A 26,167-nucleotide genomic window follows, 5' to 3' on the forward strand; every position below is an offset into this window, starting at 1 on the left:
ATGTTTATTTTTCTTTTGCAGTATTGAGAATTGAACTCAGGCACTCTCTACCACATCCCCAGTTACATCCCCAGCCTATTTATTATTATTATTATTATTATTATTATTTTATTTATTTTAAGACAAGTTCTTATTAAATTTCCCAGGCAATCCTGGAACTTTTGATCCCTTTGCCTCAGCCTCCTGAGTAGTCAGAATTACAGGTGTGCAACACCATACCTGGCCCCAGAACAATTTTAAACAGAAGTTTTAAAATGAACATCCTGTTTTTTCTTTATCTTAAAGGAGGAGTACCTCAGTATTTTACAGTTAAGGATGTTTACTGTATGCTTTTTTTGTGGATGCCCTTTGACAGATTGAGGAAACTAATTTGTTTTTCTGAATGGATATTTAATTTTTAGAATTATTTTATTGAAAGAAATTTTGATTTACAAAAACTTACAAAGATAGTACAGAGTGTTCCTATATACTCTTTACCCAGTGTCCTCTGTTAACATCTTATATTGCTATCATATGTTTATCAAAATTAAGGTTTTTAACATTGGCACAATATTTTAAATTACAAACTTTATTCAGGTTTTCCATGAATGCCTTTATTCCTATTTCGGGATTTATCCCATATACCACATTACATTTACTTGTCATATCTCTCTGGCTTGCTCTAATCTGATAGTTTACTCAGTCTTTCATGCCCTGGATACTTTTGAAGAGTACTGGTTGTGTATTTTGTAGAATACCCCTTAGTTTGGTTTTGTCTGGTGTTTTCTCACATTTAGACAATGGTTATGGATTTGGGAGGTAGAAAATCGGGTATTGTACCCTTATCCTACTAGGAGGCACGTGTTATCCATAGCAACTAGTGATGTTAACCTGATTACATAGTTCAGGTGGTGTCTCCAGGTTTCTTATTGTCATGTGACATTTTTGCCCTTTCCATATTCTATTTGTTGAAGTCCACAGTCAAAGGAAGAGAATATCATATAATTTGTGGGTATATAGTAAAATCACCATAGTAATTTTTTTTCTTTTGAGGTACTGGAGATCAAACCCAGGGTACATGCTAGGCAAATGCTCCATTACAGAGCTATCTTCTCAGACCTCCCTTCTTTAAGATTTTATTTTGAGACAGGGCCTTGCTAAGTTGCCAGGACTGGCCTTGAATTTGCAATCCTCCTGCCTCAACCTCCCAAGTAATTGGGATTTCAAGTGTGTCCCACCAAGCCTAGCTTAGTAATTAATATTCTGATGAGAATATTTTGAGGTTACACAAATATCCTGTTTCTCAAAGTTTTGCCCACTAATTTTAGTGCAATGGATTTCACCTGCAGTAACAGTTATGATATGCCAATGGTGTTTTCCGTTTCCTTCATTCTTTCTACATTTATCAATTGGAATTCTTCTTAAAGAAGGATTTGTACTTTTCCCACATTTATTTATTCAACCATTTATGTATATCAGTATGTATTGTGGATATATATTTTAGAATTTGGGTCATAATTTAATATTGTCATTGTTTAACTTAAATTGTTCCACCTTTGGCATTGGGACTTTTTCAGATTGATTTCTTTGTCATTTTGACACATCCTCGTTTTCTTTTTGGCATTTCATTAGTCTATGAGAGATTCTAAAGCTTTTTTAGTAATTTTCTTTCCCCAACTGTAAGATCCACTATTTCTCCACATCTTGATTCCATTTACTAGAAGATGGTACTTGGAAACCAAGATCTGGTTGCAAGGTGTCCTTGTTGTTACTGAGCTGTCAGTGTTCTAGGTGTTCCCAGTGAACAGAGCTAGGAATTCTATGCATGTATGTCCTTGGTGTTGAATTCTATCAAATGCTTTTTCTGAATCTGTTGAAGTTTTCACATGTTCTTCGTAGTTTGATGAGATAATAAATTACAAATATCTGATATCATAAAAGAATATTTGTGCAGTCTTTCTAGACGCCTTATTATGAGGCTTTGTTTTCAAAACATCTAACTCCCCATATTACATGAGCAAATCTTAGGATAGCTCTATTATACATTTCAATATGTTGTAGGGTACAAACTTTCCTTTTGTATTCCTTCTGAATTCTCTTGTTTGTTTGGGACCTTTCCCATTTCATATGAATAGTAGCTATTAACTAAGTTCCACAAAGAATTCTATTATGATTTTTAAAAGTGTTTTTGAACTTATAGATTAATATGAAAAGAATGGCTATATTTGCAATAGCTAATCTTTCATTTTATGTGTTTCCTCTGTGTCCTCTCTTGGTTTTTCATGAAGGACTTCTGCATATTATGTTACATTTTTTTCTGAAATCCTTGTGATTTTTGTTGCTACTCTGAATGATCCTATTTTTTATAATCATGTAATTATTATTTACATTTTTGGAAAAGTTTTTATATTATGTTATTGTAAATATTATACTGTTACTTAGGAACATAATTTTGAAGAAATAGCAATTACTTCTTTTCCTTTTCGATCTTCATATCTCTTATTCTTTGTTTTGTGTTATTTCACCAGCTAGCGCAATAGAGAATAGGGTAGTGATTATGTATATTCTTGTCTTGTGTCTGACCTAAGTGGGAATACTTCACGCCAGAAAAGCTGAGTATGAGGTTGATGAATAGTTAAAATTCTCTTCTGCTTCTAATTCTTTTTAAAATCTTAAGTGGTACTCATTTTTATTAAGTACTTTTCTGAATCTGTTGAACTCTGAAGATAGGCTGCTTGGGTTTAATTAGATCTGTCACTTTGATGCCATGTAGTATTATCTTAGGCAATTACTTAGCTTCTCTCTGTCTGTTTTCTCATCTGTAAAATATAGATGACAAATGTCTACTGTATGAGGTTGAAAATGAGTTAATATATAAAAAGGGCTAAGAAATGCACCTAGCCTCTAGGGAGCACTTATTTTTTTTATTTCTTAGCATGTTTGGTTATTTTAATAATTAAGGCTTCTTACATTTTTAAGAAATCTTACACATATGTGTATGATTTACTTAATTTACTACTTTAATTTTTTCATGTAATATCCATGAGTCATAAAGCAACTGTTCTTTTGCTACAGCAAAGAACATAATGAATGATAGATTCCTAAAGCAATATTACACAAGTGCTTAGCAACTGAGGTGGCAACAGTCCCAACTTTGTGGCATGATTTGTATCTGAGTCGTTTGATAAGCCAGAGATAGAGATAGCATGAGCAAATTCAGCACTTGGCATGTCGTGTGGAAAGTGGCCACTCAATAGAAAGGAAAAGTGACTATACCTTTTTTACATATTTCACCTTATATTATTAATACATCATGTTCTTTAATTGTTTGTGTAGAGGTTTCAGTATTTGGAATGGTCAAAAAGATTCACTCGCCAACAAGCATTTCAAGTGCTTTCTGTTTGCTAGTGTTTTGCTGGTTTGGGGTTACATCTTTACTCTGGAGAACTTTTTATGTTTTTTGCAGTGCTGGAGATTGAGCCTAGGGACACTCTATTGCCAAGCAACATCTCCAGCTCTTTTTTTTATTTTAATTTTAAGATAAGATCTCTCTTTTGCCAAGGCTGGCCTCAAACTCATGATCCTCCTTCCTCAGCCTCCCAAGTAGCTAGGATTAGAGGTGTGCACCACCATGCCTGCTTGCTCTTGAGAATTTATGGGTCATTGAGTATTGAAGGCAGCCTACTTGTATCCCTTCAGGGAAATTCATGTCCACTTTTTTTTTTTTTTTAAGTTGGTAAAGTTGGATTTCTAATGTCTGCCTTGTTTTCTTTCATTCCTATCAGGAGTTTAGACCCTTGCTTTATGCAGTTTCTCCCTACGTTAACATTTTCCTTCCTATCCTAATGACCACTGGGATTCATTCCCTGAAAGGAATCCTTCAGTGGATTCCAATTCTTTAGAAGAGAAATCCTTAACTTCTTGACCAGGACTGTGTGGTCCAACTTTATTCCCAACTTGCTTTCCTGGCCTTCTAGTCTCTCATTCCTCAGAACTAGTCCGGTGGTCACATGGTCCCTGAAGGGTCACTCTGTTGTCTTCGTGGCTATATTTTTGTTCCTGCCATTTCCTTTACCTTAGATACATTAACCCTAACTAATTTTCAACTCAAAATTTCCAGGCTCTGTTTAGAGGATACCCTATGATCCTAGCTAGATCACAACCCTGTAATTTGTAACCTGTAGCCCTTGTGAAGTTCTTAACTTTCATAGCCAGTCTTTTTATCTAAATGTCATTTCCAGATGGTCAGGTTCTTAGAGATAGGGTTCAAGTGCCTAGCATGATGCTTTGCATACAAAGAGCTATTGCTCAATAGCTACCACCATTAAGTACCTACTATAATTGTGCTACAATTTTGCAAAGTAAGTATTATTATCTATTTTAAATTGTGAAGAAACTCACTATCAAAGAGATTAAGTAACTTGCCCAACATCATATGGTTACTAAGTGGAAAAACTGGTTTGTCTTGATTCAGAAGCTCTTACTCCTCTATGCCATACTGCCTTATGCTAAAAATAGTTAAATAAATGAAGTTACTCAATAAAAGTGGTTGTGGTACACACACACCAAAATCACTTTGCTTTTATTGCCAATGTGCTATTTGGAGTCTGGTGACCACACTAGTCATGTGGACTAACCATTGGGCTTCCTTTAGATTTCTCTTCTACATTTTTAGTAATACTAATGTGTAAAGTTTATTCTAATTGGGGGTCAAACATAAACTTAACCATACTTTGCTTTGTGTTTAAGTAGAAAATTTTGCATTTGCCTAAGAATCTTTACTAGGTAATGGGTAACATAAAAATTCTCTGCTTCTCTTTGTTAAGTAATTTTTCAATTGAGATATAGCATACATGGAGGAAAAAGCATATCGGGTCTGCCTGTCATAAGTATGCAGCTTGCAACTTTACATATGTGTACAGGTGTGTAACCTCACCCCAGATCAATATTACATCCAACCCTTAAGAGAAAATTTCCTCATTCACCTCCCAGCTAATATATTGAGCATCTCTAATCCAAAAATTTGAAATGCTCCAAAATCTAATAAAACATTTTGAGCATCAATATGACAATATGGGAGGTTCCGCTCCTGACCTGATATAAGGGGGTTGTAGTTAAAACACTGGTATGCTGAAAATATTAGATAAAATTGTGTTCAAGTTAAACATTCACAACGGTGAGAAGATTTGCTAGGAGATACTAATGCAAAGAGGCAGAAACACAAAAATGGCAATAAGAGGAGCACAATAAGTGAAATAATTAACACAATAAGTGAAATGATTATCAAATGTGTAGTTTCAACAACTGGGTACAAGTGAGTGAGTTCATGAGTTGTGGCTGTCACTTTAGGCCCTTAAAAACAATCTGTTGTGATCCTTTAGCTGCGTAATCTCTACATTATAATAAATTTATAAAAGAATTTCAAAGGCATTTAAAATTTTTGTTTAGCATTAACCTATTTATTTTGGATCAGTTTAATGATAGGAGTTGTGTCTAGAAAAAAAAGTAGAGGGCCCTTCTCATAATTGCACACTGTTAATGTATGATTTGATAAGACATTATTATAATTTTATAATAAAGTTATGTGTATAAGGTGTAGATAAAACAAATGAACTTACTGTTTAGACTTGGTCTCATTTCCAAGATACTCTCATTACATGTAGGCAAGTATTCCAAAACTTAAAATGCCAAATCCTCCTGATCCCAAGCATTTTGGGTAAGGGATACTCAACCTATACAAATTTTCTTAATTGTGCTCCTCTTATTGCCATTTTTGTGTTTCTGCCTCTTTGCTTTATTATCTCCTAGCAAATCTTTTCACTGTTGTGAATGTTTTTTTGGAGTCAGAGTCGATAACCTAATATTTGTGACATTTTCTTGAAGAGTGACATGCTGATTCTTAGTCACCAAAGTGTCATCCAGGCGTAGGTGGGCTGAGTCAGAGTACTTTAGCATCATTACTGGATTTGGATGACTGTCCTTTGATCTGATGGAGTGCTACTTCAGATCTTTTACGCCTTTGCTTTAAAAAAATTTTTAAAAAGTATATGAAGATCATGACACTTTAAAAAAAAATACTGCTTCACTAAGTTCTGATTGGCATGAGCTGTAGCTATTTCATGTGTACAACTTGCCGTTTGAAAGTATAACCTGGACACCAGCAAATGGTGGTACTTTTATCATTACACACAAGGGAAGGATAGACAGCCATTCTCGTACTCCCTTCCATCTCAATTATTTAAAGCTGTATAATTGCAAGTCTGTTTTGTTAATGTCCAGAACTGTATCTGGAGAGAAAGAAGACTTCCTTGAAAATAAGGAAAGTCCTAAATTATCACACAATAAGTGAAATAATTACCAAATGTGTAGTTTCAACAACTGGGTACAAGTGAGTGAGTTCATGAGGTGTGACTGTCACTTTGGCCCTTAAACACAATCTGTTGTGATCCTTTAGCTGCGTAATCTCTGCATTATAATAAATTTGTAAAAGAATTTCAAAGGCATTTAAAATTTTTGTTTAGCATTAACTTATTTATTTTGGATCAGTTTAATTGATAGGAGTTGTGTCTAGAAAAAAAAGTAGAGGGCCCTTCTCATAATTGCACACTGTTAATGTATGATTTGATAAGACATTATTATAATTTTACCCTTAAAGTTAAGATGGAAACTGGGGATTATTGTTTTTATTTGTTTTTGTTTTTTGTCACTGTTACTTCATAACAGTGATTTATTGAATATTAAATCCTTTTTAGGAGTTCAGCCCTCTATTCTTACAGGTGGGTGTCTTAGTCTACTAGGGCTTTCATAACAGTACCACAGACAGGGTGGCTTGAACAACAGACATTTTCTCACAGTTCTGTGGTTCAAAATCCAAGATCAAGGTGCCAGCAAACACATTTTCTGGTGAGGGTGCTCTTTCACGGTGGCACCGCGGCATGTGTCCACCTAGCCTTTCCTCTGTGCATGTGTGAAGAGCTCAGTTCTTTGGCTCTTCCTATGAGGCACTCATCTTTTGGATTAGGGCCCCACCCCTATGACCACATCTAACTCTACTTACATCTTAGGGCCCTGCCTCTAATACAGTCACACTGGGGTCAGGGCTTCCATCAAAGAATTGGTGGGGACAATTTGTCATAGTGGATTTTCTAGAAATGCAGCAGTAAAATGTCAGAAATAATTATAAGCTGCTTTAGTGTTCATGATACTGTCCCTCATTCATGATCACACATTTTGTAAGAATATTAGTCAGATTTATAATGTCATTAGTTTAGCTCCTGCTTATGTTTGTGAGAGTCTGCATGAAGTAGAGCTGTCTTAAATCTGTCTGCACATCTCTGATGTGTGATGTCATTGTCGTATGCCTTACAGATGAGGCTTTGTCACAGTCAGAGATGTTTAAAACTGCAGTCTAGAAAACTGCTTTTAAAAAGCTGAGGAAAGATATTCTTGTTCCAAAGGACATAGCGTGGAACATGTGGTCATGCCAATGACTGTGTGGTTTTGAAATCTATGATGTATAGGAAAAATAATGATTTTTTTTTTTTTTTTAGACATGCCTCTGGGATTATTGAAATAATGCAGGTTCGAAGCTAGTCTTTGTGATATTGTAGGTTATAGATTTCACCAGGACACTACAGGGAGTCACTGATCCATAGCAATTTTGAAATCCGGACGTCCTGGCGAAGTGAAATGTTTCTTGGTTATCTGGCCTTCTTGTTCATTGTTTTTGGAGACCCTGGTCCTGCCCTCTAGGGAATTTTTTTTCCACATTTGATGTAGGGTTCAGGAAAACCAGGGCCTTTCTCTCTCCTTCCTGCATATTGAAAGTTGGAGACCAAAGGACCATTTTAACACTTCACCTGAGTCCACTTTTGTCTTGGAGACCAGAATGCTCCCCAGAATTTGGAAGGTTTCTTATCCATTTGTTTCCAGTCAACTCAATGTACTAATAAACATACCCCTAATATTTTCCTGTTTTGAGACCTGGTTCTCAAAACACCTATTTACTTTCCATTTCCTGTGGCCCTTTCTGTACCTAGGATGGGAGACTCTGACTTCTGTTAGAAAACTTTTTACCCTTAATATGATCTTTCTTCTTAGTCATTTGTCCACATGCAACAATTTAATGGACATATCATCTGTCCTTGCCCAGAGATGTTTTAATTTAGTAACAACATTTTCTTGGGCTTATATGCTTCAGAGTCTTCTCTTGGCTGTTAGCCTGGGGTTGAGGAAGTTTTGCAGACTGCGGTATGTCAACTATGCCTGCACTGTCTTCATGTCAGGGTAAGGGCATTGCGATGTTTGTGTGTCCCCGCCCCCCCAAAGTAATAGGTCAGAATTCTAACCTTGATGGTGTTTCAAGATGGGTCTTTGGGAAGTAATTAGGTCATGAGGATGGAGCCCTCATACATGAAATTAGTGCCTTTATAAGACCAAGACCAAGGACTAGCTTGTGCCTTTTCTGCTATGAGGATCCATGAGAATCATCTGCAACCAAACTCTGACCATGTTGATGCTACACTAAGGCTTCCAGCCTCCAGAACTGAGAAGTAGATGGTTTTTAAGCCACTCAGTCTGTGGTACATTTTATCGCAGCCTGAATTGACTACAAAACAATCATGGTCAGTCCATCTGTTATATCCTCAGATTTGAAACACGAGAGGTGAAATAATAAGGAGTATCGTCTTCCTGGCACTCAAGTATTGCACTCCAGCTGTATATCATTAGGTGACTATTGGTCAATAGAGTAAGAGGGACGTAGAATTTAGGAATAAAGACTGCTGCTTACCAAGACTCACTGGGGCACTTCACTGGGAAGAGAGAAGAGGATTCTCAGTTCTTTGACTGAATATACAGAGAAAACTTAGTCTAAACCAAGAATGTGCTTTTAGAAAGAGCTGAGAAACTAGATTTGATAAATTGAAAGGGAGAACTATTTATGTGTCTCCTTGGGAGAAGAATGGGAGCTATTCTGATTTTTCTTCCTTCTTAGAACCTCAAAGTCTATTTTATCCCATTATTTAGTGATGGGGCATTCATAAAATGTTTGTATCTGCCATAGGTTTATCAAAACAAACAAACAAACAAACCCATAGCATTCTTGAAATAATGCTGCTTAAAAAAATCATGGCTCTAGGAATCATTGAACAGGGAGCTGTCTCCAGGGTCCCTCAAGTCCACCTTTGTGACCCAGCCCGAGTGTCTGACCTCTCGGTGAGGAAGGAGGAACAGGCCCTGTGGGGTATTGTCTGAAAAGGCAGACTCTTTTTCACCCCCATCTTTCACTTCTCCACCTTTAAGAGAATGAGTTGTGAGTAACTGGGAGAGATTATACAGCTTATTTAAAATAAGCCAACTAGCAGTGCTTTCTAAATTGCATAAAATATAAGCATTTTTAAGTTTTTGATCCATTTAAACGTTAATGAGGTGATGCCTTCACCCCTGAAGGTCGGGAATGGCTGTGTGTGGCTTCCTACAGAGGAGAAACTTCAGAACCCTGTTCCCTGGTTCCTATGTATAACTTGGTTATATGCACACCAAGCTATGTTGACAATGCACTCTCTCCCTGGCTGCCTCCTGCCCTTGGATCATCCAGGAGAGGTCTGTGAAATTAGACCATAAAGACAGCCTAGCTGGAGTATTTAGGGCAGCATATCAATGTCTGATCGAGTAGGCGCCATTTAAGCATTGTTGAATCATTGGGGAGACTGCCACCGCTCTTCATCAATGTGTTATGTGGTTTTTCAGGAGAAAATATCTGCTAATCCTCAGTAATAATGCTCTATCATTAAGCTAATAAGCCTACAGAAAAGATTGTTACAATAGGCGTCTACCAAGTTGTCATTATCCGGACATTACCTTTGGACATTTAGCTGTCTATTTTTGCTGAGGAGCCTCATTTTGATGCTTTTATCTGTGACTGAAATTTTCAGTCCTCCCATCAAAACTGTTGCCCAATTGAATAATTTTTTTCAAGAGTAATCATGGCTGTGCATAAACCACTGCCTGACAGTCCCCGACATATGTCGAGGACCGGCAATTTGGGGCTGGTGAGGGTGCGTTGCTGTGATACGGTTCTTCCTGCGTGCCCCAGCCTTTGTTTGTGCCAATGTTCCATCATTTCCTATTTGAATAAAGAACTGTTTCCATTTCGCTAATCGTTGTTTGGGGCATTTTCCTTATTCAGTTCCTGTATTTTAAAGTCTGCCAACAATCAGGTGATTTGTGATCACAACAAAAGGGCCACACAAAATCTCTTAATGTCTTTACCATTGGTTTATTTGGGGACACAATAGTCTGAATGCTGAGAATCTGGTCCCAGGTGCTGGTAGTTGTGAGACTTTTAGTAGCTTGAACCTCTTGGGACCTTGGTTTCCCCCTGGGCCCAACAGAGATGATAATGGTGTATATACAAGAGGGTTACGGGGACTACATGAAGTCACATGTATAAATTACCTAGATTTTCTATAGGAAGCACCCGAAGCTGTCCTGTCAGAGAAATGTTGAAAATATGGAATGTGAATTCAGACAGCACTTCTAGCTGCCTTACCTTTCACCTTTGGACTTGTGAAATGAATGATCTTATGTGGTGGCAACCGTGAGAAAAAACGTTTCCAGAAACGTGTTCCTTCTGAAGCTTATTCCTTAACCCAAAACAGTAGGATTTTTGTATTCATGATTTGACACACAACTTGGTAGTAGTGTCTTGAGAAAAATGACTCAAATATTTATTTTTCTTTCTAAATGGATGTTATTTTAATAAAAATGTGCAAGGATTGGGGCAGAAGCGGGTTATGGTGGAGGAGTTGGGTGTGTCTTCTAAGAGCAAAATGAGGGATCCTTTGATAGAACTGTTGAGTACCGTGCCTGTGAAGGTAGAGAGGCACCCCCTACGCATGACGTGACACTGTATAGAACAAAATATGCACAGAGATACAGCGAAACTGGGGAACTCTCGGAAGCCTTGTGAATTGAGTTCACGTAATTGTGCCAGTTATGAGATGATACTATAGTTTTGTGGAATGTTGCTACTAGGGGAAACAGTAATGACTGTCTGAGAACTGCGTATGAATCTGCAACAATCTCGAAATTACAGTTCACAAATGCATGTGCAGCTCTATGTAAAGCTAACGAATGGTTTTTATTTATTTTCAGATTGCTCCTGCCTGATTCATACGCAGTGACGTTGGCTTTTGTAAGTTGACATTTCAGTTTTTTTATCCTTCTCCCCCACAAACTTTGTCTTCTCTAATCACACATCTGATCACACAAGAGTACATTTCTAAAGGTCCCAGAGTAAGATGTGGGGCAAAAAGATTTTAAATATGGTTCTTATATTATTATTATTTTAAGGTCTGTTTCACTTTTTCTGATGCTAGTAGGTAACAGATGCTTTGAGGAAGTCTGACCTACTCATCGTGGGCTATGAGCATCTATTTCTTGGAGTGATGTCCCTCCAGGGTCATGGTAGGTGGGAATAAAGGGTTACCCGAGGAGCCGAGGTTGTATGTACGTCCAGAGTTTCCATCCAACATTGTCTTTGTGACATCATTGATTTTTGATGAAGAATTGAAATATGCTAAACCAATTTTAAAGATATAGGACTTTGTTTTTCATCTTAGCAGGAGGTGAGTATCATTATAAAGTAATATAATGAAGACTTGCATTGTGGTAGTTCCTAAGTCAATATTTTGTACATTGTTCTAGCAGGCTCGGTTCCACCTGTTTTGGGGCCACCAGAAAGACACATATGTCTAGTACAGTTTTCCTCAGAGTAGCTGCCTTGACATGGGCATTTCCTGGGGTATTAATTGTTATCATATGGAAAAAGACACTGTGATCATGTAATTTAGGAAAAAACTGAGATAAAATTAAATTAAGACTAGTTTATTTCCAGCAACCGATTTTCTGAGAAGGGCTTTGGTTTGTGGTATTCCTCAAACACAAGTCAACCCCTGATCACCAGCTATGTCCCCGTGACGCGTCTTCCTAGAGCTTCGGTGCGCTATCGGTGCAAACCTCATCATCTGTCGTCTTGACTGCGCTCCTGCCTGGCCTCCGAGCTTTCACGGTTTCTCCTCTGTGACACATTCTCTAAACAGCAGCCAGATAAATTATTTAAAACTGAAAGTCTGGAGTTACTTTCCTGCTCCAGTGCCTCTCGTGCCTCCGTATCTCACTTACAGAGGCCATCAGCTCTTTCCCCGTTCGTTACCTAGGGCCTAATTTTTTTCTGGCCTAACTTTTAGGCCTGATCCCGTTCCCTCACTGCTTTAGCCTTACCAATTCTCTTGTTCCCTTGTTCCTACATCAGATTTTGCAGTTATTGTTTCCCCAAATGGGCTTATGACTGACTTCCTTCCTTCCATCAGATGTTCCCTGACTTTTTAAATGATTCCCAAATTGTCATCTTTTTAGTCAGGCTTCCCTTACCAGCCTGTTGGTGGTGCTGGGGATTGAACCCAGGGCCTTGTGCTTACGAGGCAAGCACTCTACCAACTGAGCTACATCCCCAGCCCTATACCAGCCTGTTTTTAATGGCAGTTTTCCTCACCTTATCCTCCTAGCCCTTCCTGTCCCTTCATCACTTTACTTTTCTAATCACCTCTGACATGTGTTCTGTTTGTCTCCCTTTCACTCAGTTAAACTCTACAAGAGCAAAAATTTGTGTGTGTGTGTGTGTGTGTGTGTGTGAGAGAGAGAGAGAGAGAGAGAGAGAGAGAGAGAGAGAGAGAGAGTTTTCACACTGCTGAATCCCTAGAACAGTGCCGGGAAAAAGTTGCTTAGTAGATACTATTTGAATGAAAAATAAGTATTAGAAAAAGGCCTTATTATAATTTGGGTTCTATAGCCCAACACATATCCCACAAAAATGGGAAAGTGGGTAGGTAAAGCTTTATTTAGTAGTTACTGACTTTGCCTAGTACACCCTTCTCCTGATGGGTATGTGACGGAAGCTGGGGCAACTTCTGTGTAAATATAAAGCACTAATGCAAACACAGAGGCTTGGACTTTCGTACTGAGGGGCCTTCCACTTCCAGCAATGATTTAGTAACAGGAACTGGATTTATTTTCTTGCCTGAAATAGCAAAAATTTAAAACAAAAAATGATAAAACGATGATACAAAGGCATTCAGACATTGGACCAAAAGCAGCATAGTGAACCCTGAAAAGGGAAAACAAATGATCTGGCCTAGACTGCAGTGCAGGAAGGGGGACCTCAGACAGTTCACTGGTCATCCTGAGCTGAGGGATAGACTTAGGATCTGGGGAGGCTGAGGCAGCAAGAGTTTGAAGGATGGAGTAACAAAAGAGACAGTAAGCTCCAATTATATTTAGAGGATTTTCTTAGAGTCTTCAAAATGAGTGCTGATTGGCATATGCATGAAAGAACTACTTGGGTCAAAGATGATGTCTCAGGAAAAAAAATTAAGATAGTTTAAACTGTCTGAAAAATCACAATTTTTCAAAATATGTAGGATGCAGCTAAAACTGTGCTTACAGGAAAATTTATAGTATTGAAAGCATATAATAGAAAGGAAGAAAGCTCTAAAACCAATGTCAGTTTTGACTTTGGGAAGTTAAAAATAGAAAAACTTAAAACAAGCAGAAGAAAATAATGATAATTAGAGAAGTCATCAGAGTTGAAATTAGGAAAACAGTGGGGAAAATCAATAAAATGAAAAGCTGCTTCTTTGAAAAGATCAATAAAATGATCAACTTCTGGCCAGGCAACCAATGAAAAGAATACACAAATTATTAGGAATTGAAGGGGGAGTAATAGTCCTGATTCCATGCATATTGCAGGACTAATACATGTATATGATAAACAACCCTAAGCCCCCAAATTTGATAAATTAGATAAAATGGACCAGTTCTTTGAAATACAAACAACCAAAACTCACTCGAGGAGTCGGTAACCTGAATAGCTCTATATCTATTGAAGAAATCCAGATAATAGTAAAGCATCCTGTAGGGAAGAAACCAGCAGACCCAGATGGTTGTACTGGTGAATTATAAACAGTAACCCATAGGACAAAAAAGGAATCAACTAGCATTGAGATGAACTGTCAAGCCATGAAAAGAAATGGAAGAAACTTAATTGCATATTAGTATAGGGTTCCTGCTATCTGACTGACATTCTAGAAAAGACAAAATGGTAGAGACAGTGGAAAAAAAATCAGAAGTGTGGGGAAGATGGATGATTAGGTAGAACATAGGATTTTTAGGATAGCAAAATGTCTCTATATGATACTATAATGATTGATACCTGTCATAAGTTTGTCCAAACCCACAGAATGGACAACATAAAAATTGAACCTTAATGTAAACTATGGACTCTGGTGATAATGATATATTAATATGGGTTTATCAGTTGATACAACTGTAGCATTCTGGTGGGGAATATTGATAATGGAGGAGGATGTGTGTGTGTGTGTGTGTGTGTACACATGTAAATATATATTTGCATAAATAAATACACACATATATATACACATATACATGTGGTGGGGCAGGGGATAAATGGAAAAATCTCTACCTTCAACCCAATTTTTCTATGAATCTAAAACTCCTCTGAAGAGTAGTTAAGAAAATCAAAAGGAGAAATTAGCATTATGAACTAAAAGAAAAATTTTTAAATGATTGAAGTACAACTATAGCAGTACTTAGAGGGGAAATTTATAATATGTAGCCTTATATTAGAAAAGGATGATCTCAGTGACTCAATGTAAGGGCTTGTTGCATGTGTCTTCAAGTATCTGAATGTCTTACATTGGAAATGCATCTTGATCAAGTATCTGAATGTCTTACATTGGAAAACACATCTTTTGTGTTGTTAGAGAAGGCAGAATTATGGATGGTTACAAAAAGATAGTTCTCAGTTCTTTATAGGAAAGACAGACTCATCAAACTTCCCCAACCATGGGCTGTTTCTTTAGTGAGACATGTTCCCTTGGATATTCTTAAGAGTTCTTTCCAACTATTTCTGAAATGAATGACAGTAAATAAAAATATATGTCTTAGTATTAACAGTCTATAACTAACATGCACATTTATGATGCTATGTTGTTAAGTAGCTAGTGCAATGTAAGAATGAGCAGTAACTTAAAAATCACAGAACTGGACTGGGGATGTAGCTCAGTGGTAGGTTGCTTGCCTCACATAGATAGGGCCCTGGGTTTGATCTCTAGTACTGAGAAAAAAAGAATTCCAAATCTATAGAATTAGAAGGCACTTAAATGGTGTTTATTCAGACAAAAGTAGCCTCAGCTCCTTGCCTCTTTAGTGGCAATGCCTGAGATGTATTTACAAAAGGGGAGAAAGAATCCATTTAAGTTTACAAATGAACAAAAGCAGTGATGAAGAACTAAATCCCTGAATGATCTATTCAGAATTCACAGAAAAATTTTAAGCTCAGGGATAAAAAGGAATATTCCAGAAATATATCCGCACTAGCTAAAAGTTTAGATAAATGTCACCACGTCTCCAAAGCCTTCTCTGGCTCTCCTAGACTTAGCGACTCTGTCTCTGCCTGTGTTCCCATAGCATTCTGTACACTCTGTACTATAGCATGTACATGCCACCATCCATTAATAGGGTATTATAAAAAATGGGACATGGAGTGAAAAATGAGACTCACTGTTGGCCACAGCAGTCTTTCCTTGTGCTAGAAAGTTGATCTGTTGTCACAGTAATGTGAGGGTCAATCGCAGTAAGATATGTATTAGTTATTTGAAAACATTAAGCACAATCTGCATACAACAAATACTGTGTATTTTTCCCTGTGTGGTAAGTCTGTGAATTTCTTCCTGTTATCAATACGTTTCTACTTGAAATGATTAAATCACAAAAAGTAACACTGAACTGTATAGAAACCACACTGCTGTTTTATAGCAAAGATTTGCTTCAATTAGCTCTTTAAAAGGATACTTCAATTAGTGTTTCTGTTTTGTAGTTTATCTTTTATAACCATTTGATTTGGGTTCATCAGTTGGCCCCTGCTAACTCCTAGACTTGAGTGCTAAACTTTTCATGCTAGAGGGCATGGATGTAATCTAGATGCTGAGAGTTAAATTTTATATCCTTTTGTTGAAAAGGAAGAGTATTTTCTCAAATTTTACATTGATGAGAGTTACCGTATACTAACATGGGTATAGGTACTTTACACAAGTTACCTAATGCAATCCTCTACAAACCCAGTGAGAGAAGGTAGTATTCCTCTTTTATAGATGGGAAACTGGGCTACTGAAAATGAAGCGAATTGCTCTATTTGTAAAATTAGTAAACGGTGACGTTTACTGAGGATTAAACACAGGGGTGCTTTACCATTGAGCTATATCCCCAGTCCTTTTAATTTTAATTTAATTTTATTTTGAGGCAGGGTCTCACTAAGTCATTTAGGGCTACACTAAGGTGCTGAGGCTAGCCTTAATTGGCAATCCTCCTACCTCAGCCTCCCAAATTGCAGTCTCAAGGCGCTCAGCCTATGACAGTACAATTTAAACGTCAATCCTGACTCCAGAGTTCATGTTCTTGAACACTGCCTCACTGAATAAAAGTGGCATAAGGCAGTAGACTTAAAATTGACTAGATTACTTAAAGTAGGTATGGCAAGAGAAGTTTCGAGAATAGTCTATTCATAGTACACAGTAGCCAGGGTGAATGGAAATGGCAATGGGGTTTAGAGGCAGAACACTCAAGTTTTAACTCTGTTGGTTAGTTCTGTGACTTTGGCAAGTCCATTTGCCTCTCTTGAACCTATTTTGTCCTCATTCAAAAATAGATTAATAAAACCATCTACCTCAGCTGGTTGTGGAGAAGATCAAATTGAAAATATTTCTAAGTGCTCTGTAAATGCTTCTGAAAGATATATAAATGAAGCGATGAGCGTGTTTGGTCATTTGCCACAGACTTTCTTTAAGTGATGAATTTTCCCAGTGCTTTTAGAAAATAATTTGATTTATGGGAACTTAGCGAGTTTCCAGAGAACCTCTTTTGAATCACAGAATGACCTGTAATTGTATAAAGAAGTTCTACATATAAGATGGCCTTTCTTCATTGAGACACACAATGCTTATTTCTCAGTACCTTGTTAAGGGAATTTTTTACAGATATATTTGTCTCCATTTTGGAAGTCGGGTTAAATGTGTCCCCCAAAGCCCAAAGCGAGCGGAGACCAGAGTTGGCTTTATGATTCCTAATCGAATGGTCAGACCGCCTTTGTCACCAGCTACCTGCCTTGTCCATTTTAGAGTTGTATATTTTCTAGGCTCATTTCCGTCCCAGCTTGGAAATAAGTGAAAGTTTTTCTCCTCGAGAGCTGTTCAGCATCCTCTACCAAATGGCATCTTTGGCAGCCAGAGATGGATAATCAGTGAATTGATGACTAGGAGGTCTCTGGTGATCCCCAGTGTCAGTCCTGATGCTTATGAATGGGTGTGTGAAAGGTTGTGTTCTGCGACAAGGAATGAGCTCTCCATACCTTTCATTCCAGTATTGTTTATTTTCTTTTTGGTTTAGGAATTTTGAGACTTAACCCATCTAATGCCATGTGTACTCAGGATGAGTGACAGAAATGGAATAGAGCATAAGGCAAGGACCACATTTGATTACAGTCTTTCCTGAACTCGGTGTCAAAGAAACCCTTTCCAGTTCAGGGGCAGCCTTAGGAACCTTTTAATTGTATTTGTTCAGTGTAGGTAACCAGTCAAGATAATCTGTTTTCTTTCGGATTCCCTCTTGCTGACCCTCCTCACTCCCACAAACACACGCAGCTCTTTACACATGGGCTCTCATTTAAGAGCTTGATCTTCTGGTGTAGGTGATTCTCTGGATCAATTAAAAACTCTTGGTTCACATTTTGTTTTGTAAACAGAACTTATGCAAACCAACCCTCACCTTAAGATGAGGAGTGGCCTTCACAGTCGATCGCCCCTTAGGGAAACCTAGCAAGTACAGTTTGGGGTTCATCACGCAGCAGTAGCTTGCTGGGTACAACGGATTAGCTTCACCGCAGTAGCGAACTGATAGGAGCTGCACCCGTGACCATACTGCTAGGAGCCCTGCGACAGTTAGACTGGGAATAAAGTTTCCAGATTGTTTGGGTACTGTGACATGAAAAACATTGCAGATTGTTAAGCGAGACCCTCACTTGTGAGGTTGCAGGGTGGAGGAAGAAAGGGAGAGTGAGACGGAGAAGTTTATTTATGGAATGTCAGGGGGCCATTGAGGCTCAGCAGGCCCTAGAAGCAGAGGACTTCCCTGGGCGCTTGTTTTCTCCCTCTGACCTTGGATGAACTAGTGCACAGTATATTATGCCGGCCGATTGTGCTGGTTTGTCATGGTTAGCATTCTGGACTGTCACTGGAATGTAGGAAACGGATGAATTTGAATTGAACCATGCGGTGGTCCGCAGGGCCCTCTCCTAGTCTCAAGGAGACCTGTCGCTGTTTGTCTGGGCTGGGCCTAATGAAAGCAATGGAGGGAGAGAGAGGTGGGCCTTTGATCTCTTTGTTGCAGCTGCTCCCTGGGAACTCACTGAAATCAATGCCCTGTTTTCCTGAAGGAATGAATGGCTCTGCCTAACTAGCTTTGTGAAGCCCTGGGGAATTCACTGCCTCTGTTTATTGACAGCTGAAAAGGAGCACATGGGGTGGAATGGACCTTCTTGTGAAAACCAGGCACAGGGAAAATTAGACCTCAATTTAACACAGAGGAATTTGGAAATTCACCCCAAAGGAGACGGGAGTTTCTCATGCTTACATTAGAAGGACTCAAGTTTGGGACTGGCGTGCAGTGAACAATGGCGGTTTTGTCACAACTATGTTATAAGTAGGAATATGGTATGCATAATAAATGATGTTAAGTAGAAGTTGACTCAACACCCCCTCCTTTTTTTTAAACACAGACATAGAGAAAGACAAATATGAACCATGATATAATCAGGCGATGCTTTTATTTTTGCTTTCAGAAGAAAAGAAAAAAGCGATCTTTAAAATAAGCATTAATATCACATATAAATCCTCCAAAACGTGTCTTTCTTTCATTTATGTTTCAAAACATCTTCAAACTTGGGATCTAAGTTCCCCTCATGCTGTGATTCACGCCACTCCGTATTGTGTGCCTTTCATGGGAATGTTGCTATATTGCATTCATTTTTCAAAATTTCTGCTCTTGGGATATTGTAGCTGAAAGTCTGTGTCAAACATAAATGAAATTGACACATAGACCAAGATAGCAGGTGACGTTAGAAGAGTTCATAAATCTTAAAATTACCACCTTCCTTTACAGAACATAGTAAAGGAAAAGTCTTGAATTCATCACAAGGAAATACCACCGTTCCTCACTTGCCTGATTTCCCAGGAAGAATTTATGGCTTCTTCCTTTGGCTCCAGCCCTTTGTGCACACCTCGGTTATAGCACTTAACACATTGCCCCTTAGCTCTTTGTTTAAATGTATTCTTTTAGCTGGAAGTAAAGCAGCTGTGCCCAATTCATTTTTATATCTCTGAGCCTAGCAAAGCTCTTGGCTGTAAGTGCAGCTGGATGCATGGCGATTGAGGCTCTCTGAACATTCCTTTGAACACAGTTACTTATCCAGGCTTCCACTGCGAATACTAAATTTTAGGGAAACGTGATCAGTCTGTTGTCACTCGATTGGCGCTATTGCTTTTTAAAAATGTTTCCTTTGTGGAGAATTAGTAAACACTTCTTGGTTTGGCAAGTTCGTCGGGCAGTCCATCAACTTCTAGGACAAGGCATTAAAAGTGAATGGCATTATCCTTTTCGTAACCAAGCTCTCTGCTCGATTATTCTTTTCTAAAAATAAACGTCAACGTAATGCTTAAGATACTTTCATTAAGAAGATGAAATAGCTTTTAATGAAGAATTTTTTAGACTTGTCCAAACTTAGTTGATTTAGTGATGGAGATGGAGAAAGCTTCCATGTTATATGACTTAATTCTATGATGTAATGTTAATGCAAAATAAAACATCTTTTGACAATTTCTTTAACCAGATTTACTACCACTGTGTGCTACAAATTCCTTATCAAAGGAAGCAAAGGCTGACTACTCTGATTTCACAGGACCCTAGGACAAACCCAATTTCTGAGCTATTCTCAGGTTACAATTTCTTTTTTAAGCCTGAGCTTAAGTGGGAAATAGTTCTCAGCATTCTTTGGGAAAATAATATCTTAAAATCATAACGGAAATTTTTAGAAGATGTAGGGGGTGGGGAGTAAGCACACAGACTGGCTAGAACTTTGCCCTCATGTCTTTTTTTTTTTTTTTAACCACCAAGATTATTTTTTTTGAAGAAATCTATTTGGATTTTCATTTTCATTAAGATGGAGATGGGTTTTTAAATACAGGTGTTCAGATCTGTGCCTGGTGGTGGGAATCCTATAGAATTCATGTGGGTTGTAGGAATAGGGTTGATTTAGCAGGTTGTCTCACTACTGAGATCTGAGATTCCTTCCCAAACAGGAATGTATGGTGGTGAGCATTGCTAGACTCTCACCTCCGTGAGCACTAACTTGCAGATAAGAAAGCATTAAGCACAGTGCTTAGCTTTTATAACGTGACTGCTCAGTCCCCACAATTTCTGGAAGTAATTTCGGGTGACATCACACCAAAGTAGGGAGGGGCAGTAAAGTAGCGGCAGGAGTAGGAAGTGAAGCCACACTTTTTCCATTTGATAATTTAGCTTTCAGCGTGAAGTGTATCTTCATCTGCATTGATAGAACTCCATCCAGGCCAAGGCAGTGGCTGCCACTATATTTGTAGAATCAGAGCTTCAACTATAGCATCTCCACAAAAGAGCCCTTTATTTTCCTTCAAAGTTTGCTTCAATATCCAAGAATAATTGGAAGTAATTTAAGAATCAATCCCTCACCACAGGTTTGGAGATCAACATATAGTTGATCTCTATGCTTCTATGTGCATTATTCCTCTTAAGCAAACCTCCCCATAGAAAGATGCCGGATTCTTTCCTCTTGGATGGCTTCCCATCCATTCATACTGACTTGCCTTTACAAAAGCTCACATAGCTGGCCGTGGTGGCCAGTGATCTCAGCCATTCGGGAGGCTGAAGCAGGAGGATTGCAAGTTTGAGGCCAGCCTGAGCGACTTAACCAAGACCTTGTCTCAAAAGCTGAAGAGGACTGGGAATGTAGCTCAGTGGTAGAGCACCCCTGGGTTTAACCCCAGTATTGGGGCTGGGGGTGGGGGTGGTGTAGTCATTGATAATGAGAGGCCCTCCTTACCTATGAGATTGGATTAAAAAAAGGCTATTCTGAAATATGAAATTATTTAAAATTAGATTATATGTAAGCTGTGTGGATGGCCCAGATATTAGTACCATAAAAACTTTCTGTAATAACTCAGTATCTAATTATTCGTAATTAATCATCATTACTAACGAGGCTACTAAAATAGTATGTGTTTGGTTTAAATGTTTACTTTGCAGTATTATTTTATTGGCTTTTTTAGCGTGCCATTTTTCACCAAGGAAAGACCTCAGCTAAATAAAAGGAAAACAACTCAGCTCATATTCAAATTATTATGCCTGTAGCTTTCATAGAATTCATATTAGTACGGTTTTTCTATTCAAAAACCAAAAACTAATAACAGCTTCCAGGGCTGTGCATAAATGTGGACCTCCCAGAGGACATTGCTGAGGTTGGTACTCCAATTGCTTTGGACTCCTGGTTGGTAATGAATTTATATCTGTCAAGTTAAGGACTGAGGGGTTTGAGTTATTATTGATGTATTTCCTGTCTTCATTATTTTCACAGGAAAATATATTGAAATCTTTATCCGTCTTTAGAAATTCCACTCCTGCCTCTCCTTCGCTTGCCACCCCATCTCTGTCCTCCTCCTGAAGTGAATCACAGGGTGTACTTAGGGTCAAAGCCAGACCTCCAGGCCTCTGCCTATAGGAGTATTCTTGTCTTTGAAAAAATATTGGAGTTATGCCTTGCTGGGGTGTTTTGGTTTTGATTTTGATATTTTGCCCCTTGGTGGCCTTTCCTTGTTCCTCCTCCCCTCAACCCCCAGCCTCCTCAGGACTTGTGTCCTTCTCTAGCCATTCTTTGTTGACACTCTGAAAAGGTTCTCATTATCCTCTTATTTCTGCTTGAGGCTATGACATATTTTCACTTCAGGTCCCTGAAAAATAATGGCATACCCGCGAGTGCTTCCTGCTTGCCAGACACAGTGCAAATAAACACTGTACTTAAATTAACTCATGGAATCCTCGAACAGGTCTTATGCTGTGGGTGGATCATTATCTCCATTTCACAGGCAAGAAAGCTGAGGTGGAGAGATTGAACACATTGTGTGAGGTTTCTGAGTGACTTCAGGTGACACCAAGATTTGGATCTTGTCTTTCTGACATCATAACTCTTGCTCTTGACCACATTGTCCGCTGTATTGCCCCTCTCACTTGAAAAACCCTTTAGGAACTTAAAGGCATGCTTCTGGAATATTGGCCTATGGTACTAGGTAGGGCATTTAATGGAGAGGGTTTGACCTTGGTGGCCTGGAGGTCCTATGCTGTACAGGGAAATGTCTGCCTACAAGGACTCTTATAATTTCTTCTTAGTGCTTCCTTTTAAACCTTTTGTTCATGTTTCTCCTTTAGGGTTGCTCTTAGGTCTGACGTGGCCTCTGCTTCGGGTCACGTCTAAAACTCATCCATACCTGCATAGAAAGGTAAGTGTGCCTTCTCTCAGCCCTGGGACGCTTGCACCTTCCACTCTTTTGGGGCTGGTTGTGACTGTACTCATTGTCTCCTTGCCTCAAAGCCCACACCAGAGCCTTTCCACCTTTGTACAGAGGCGTTACGATGTTCTAGAAAATACTTGCTGTCAGAGAATTTGTATTCGAGGAACTTGAGGGGAAAATGGATTGTGTGATAAAGGTTGGGAACTTTTGAAACCCTATTTTTAAAAAACCAAGAGAACATGATAAAACATCATTGCTGTTTATTCATATTATGTTATAAATAATGGGTATTGTAGAGTTGATTTGTAATGTATCATGATTTACTTATTAGAAACTTTGCAATCTGCTTCCTTTTTATATGTGTGTGTGTGTGTGTGTATCTACATATATATGTATTTTTTGCATGGTACAAACACTAGGAACAAATTGGGGTCTTATCTTTCATTTAGAATTACATATCAGATATATGTAACATGTAATCCAAAGTCCCTAAATCATCCTCCCAAAGTGATAATGTGGGTTGATTCTCAGTTTGCACATCTTCTATCCAGACTCATTCAAGTTGTGAAGTAGGTAGGTCAAGTGTTTATTTGAAGGAATTCATGGTTGGCAGAGTCCCCATTATATAGTAGAAGTTTTTATTTCTTCTTTTCCACCATTCATGTGGAGATTGATTTGTTTTAATCACTCGTTTCAAGATAATGATCCCTAATTCCAGGCTTAAATTTCCTATCCAACATTTTTGTGGTTTTCCCCCCATAACATGTATCAGTTCTCTGTCCAAGCTCATTTCACCCTAAAGCAACCCTCTCCTTGTTTTGCAGTTTTAGGGCTATTGCTTAACCATAACTCTTGGCTCTTTCCTCTTATTTTTTTGCAAAATGCCCTTGACTGATGCCATATTTTAAAATTTCAGTCTTCTATGAAGTCTTCTTACGATCCATCTTCCGTTCTGTTCCCGCCACCCCCTTAACTTTCAGTACACAAACCACTTCTCACTTTCTTCTGTGATCTTCAGGCTGACTTCCAGAAAGGTCCACAGCTGCCTCAGGTGGAAGCTTGAGGAGAGTATTAGTTGTTCTCATTTAAATTTATGCCTGTTCTCCAGATGATTCGAACTGAAACGGGTCCACTTCCCCACTAACACATTTTTCAGAAGAAAACATTTAGCAAACTCTAGAAATGCCTGAATCACTTCAGTATGTCTGTCTTTTTGGGTATCTTCATGACGTTCATAAGACCCATTCATGTCAGACCTGCTTGAAATTATTTGCTATGATTAAAAGTATTACGCTACTTAAAAATGTAGGCATCTTTCTAATACATGACATTCAAAATGTTAGAGCAAAGAGATAATAATACAAAGTTCTTTTCAAGCATGTGTTGGGAGATGGAGTGGTAATCCACATTAGAGAAAGGTGATGGCGTCCATCGTGCATGCTCTGCTTACTATTAGGTATGTTGTGTCCAAAATGAGTTATTTGCAATTGTGAGCTCACCTGCTGTGTGAATCACTCCTGACACTTCTTAATCACAGGCCACACTTACTTTGGACTCCGCTTGCCATTGTGACACTCTGTGTACACATATAACGTATATTCTTATAACAGCTCTGCAGGATAATCGATGTCCCCGTTATGTCAGAGGAGACTTGGGCTTAGAAAGACAGCATAGCTAAGGTCATACACCTTCCAAGTAGCAGAGCACCTTTCAAACTTGGCTCTTTCCACTGTACCACAGCATCCGTCTGAGGTTGCATCTAGAATAATACTGGCGTGTGATTAGTTCTTTAATCCTAAGAGCACAACCTGGTATTTGTAGAATGTGCTTCCCACACTGTGGAAGAAGTAGTAAAAGGCATCATCATGTCACTTTTACGTAAGGAAAATTATTGTCTAAAGAATATCATTAAAACTTCTTCCCTTCTCCATGAATAAATAGACAAAACAAACAGTGAAAGGGAAGACAGTTGGGATAATAAGAGAGGAGAATGTTTAATATTAAAATTAGCCAGTAAAACACATTCTCTATCGATCTTTAGTGCTAACTAGTGTAGTAGGCATGTCTCTACTACAACAAAGAGTACTTTATTTCGAGAATAAATTAATCCATTATGTAGCAAGTACCAAGGTAATTCTTTTTTGTTTCAGTAGCAGGAATTAAAAATGGCTTATAAAACACACTCATCATGTAAACTGGGACCACATTGGGATCACAGTCATTTTATGTTGTTTTCCTGAAGTGGTTCTCATCTGGCCCATCCATTCAACTCGGTGTGTGTAGGAGTTTGCCAGTTCTGACTCAGGGAAGATGTAAAGCTTTCTGAGAACAGTTTTGGGTTTCTCTAAACCCAAGTTCAGTTATAGCTTTTATTCTTTTTGTACACAGTGTTGTTGTTTGGTGGTTTGGTTTTTTTTTTTTTTTTTTTTTTTTTGCCAGGAGAATTAGTTTATCCATTTTAATGTATTTAGTTGATAAATCCAGGAGAATAATCTGTGTGTGCTGTCTGAGGTCTCCTGTAACACAGATCTTAACATATTATGATCCCGCTTAAAAAACTTGCAGTGGTTCTGATTAGACGGGTCTCTAGGTTGCAGTTGACAGAAACTAATAGGACCATTAAAGAATTCCAAACAGGCAAGTGACAGGAACATATTTGCATGTTAGAAGAATCACTCTGACAGCAGCATTGTGATTAGAATGAAGGGGAGCCCGTCCAAAAACAGAGCAGGGAACAAGTATGGATCTTAGCCTCCAGCATGCGGAAATAACCCCTTCCACTGACCTGACTCCGGGCTCCTTATTCACCAGGCTGCTGCTGCATTTAAAGGAAGTCACATGAACGTTTGTTTTGGGCCTGCAGAGTGGACGGGTTCTCTTTTCTCCAGTATCCCTCCCCCTTGCCATCTCCCCACATTTTTGGGCGCCACAGATTTGAAAAGTCTCCTGTTGATGACTGTCCAGTGGAGGGGTTTGGGATAGGAATGTGTGCGCTCACCAGCTGCCTTCTCTCTCCTGGGTCTCACCAATCTGGTGTGACAGGGAAAAGAACCAAGGGGACTAGACCCTTATGAGACCAGAGTGGCCCCACTCTTGGCTTGTTTTGGTTTGCCAGACTGCTACCTGCCTCCCCAACACCCTTAGCTTTCATGTTCCCTGTCTGAGATCTTTCTGGGGAAATGGTTTAATACAACATGCCCACCATCCTTGGAATCAAAGCAGATAGGTGGAACTTTGTGCTTCAGACTCAAGGGACCGTCTTGACAAACCCTACTCAGTGATGGGCACTTTCTCCCTAGGGAATTCTCTTCCAGGTCAGCTTCCCTCTGGATGTGCCCTGTACCCTGCATGACCTTCAGGATTAGTGATGTGCCCATTTGGCAGGAAAATGGGGCTCCTGGTTGCTGATGCTTGTCTGTGTGAAGTTCTGTTGGCCAGAGTATCTCGTCTTATCTAAA

At 38.7% G+C, this 26,167-nt stretch overlaps 1 protein-coding gene and 1 non-coding gene across 5 annotated transcripts in view; one reads left to right on the forward strand and one right to left on the reverse strand.

The window, feature by feature from the left end:
- The window catches only part of Plagl1 (PLAG1 like zinc finger 1), a 100,311-nt gene that overhangs the window by 51,589 nt on the left and 22,555 nt on the right, over positions 1-26,167 (forward strand). For all 4 annotated transcript variants that reach the window (XM_047559028.1, XM_047559030.1, XM_047559026.1 and 1 more), the window contains exons 3-4: positions 11,137-11,176; positions 22,627-22,697. The gene's annotated coding sequence lies outside the window, so the exon portion shown is untranslated. The remainder of the gene's footprint in view (positions 1-11,136; positions 11,177-22,626; positions 22,698-26,167) is intronic.
- Trnat-cgu (transfer RNA threonine (anticodon CGU)) lies at positions 12,423-12,495 on the reverse strand. The gene has a single exon. It is a non-coding gene; the product is annotated as a tRNA-Thr (tRNA).

Source organism: Sciurus carolinensis, chromosome 7 (assembly GCF_902686445.1).
Source record: "Sciurus carolinensis chromosome 7, mSciCar1.2, whole genome shotgun sequence".
NCBI lineage: Eukaryota > Metazoa > Chordata > Mammalia > Rodentia > Sciuridae > Sciurus > Sciurus carolinensis.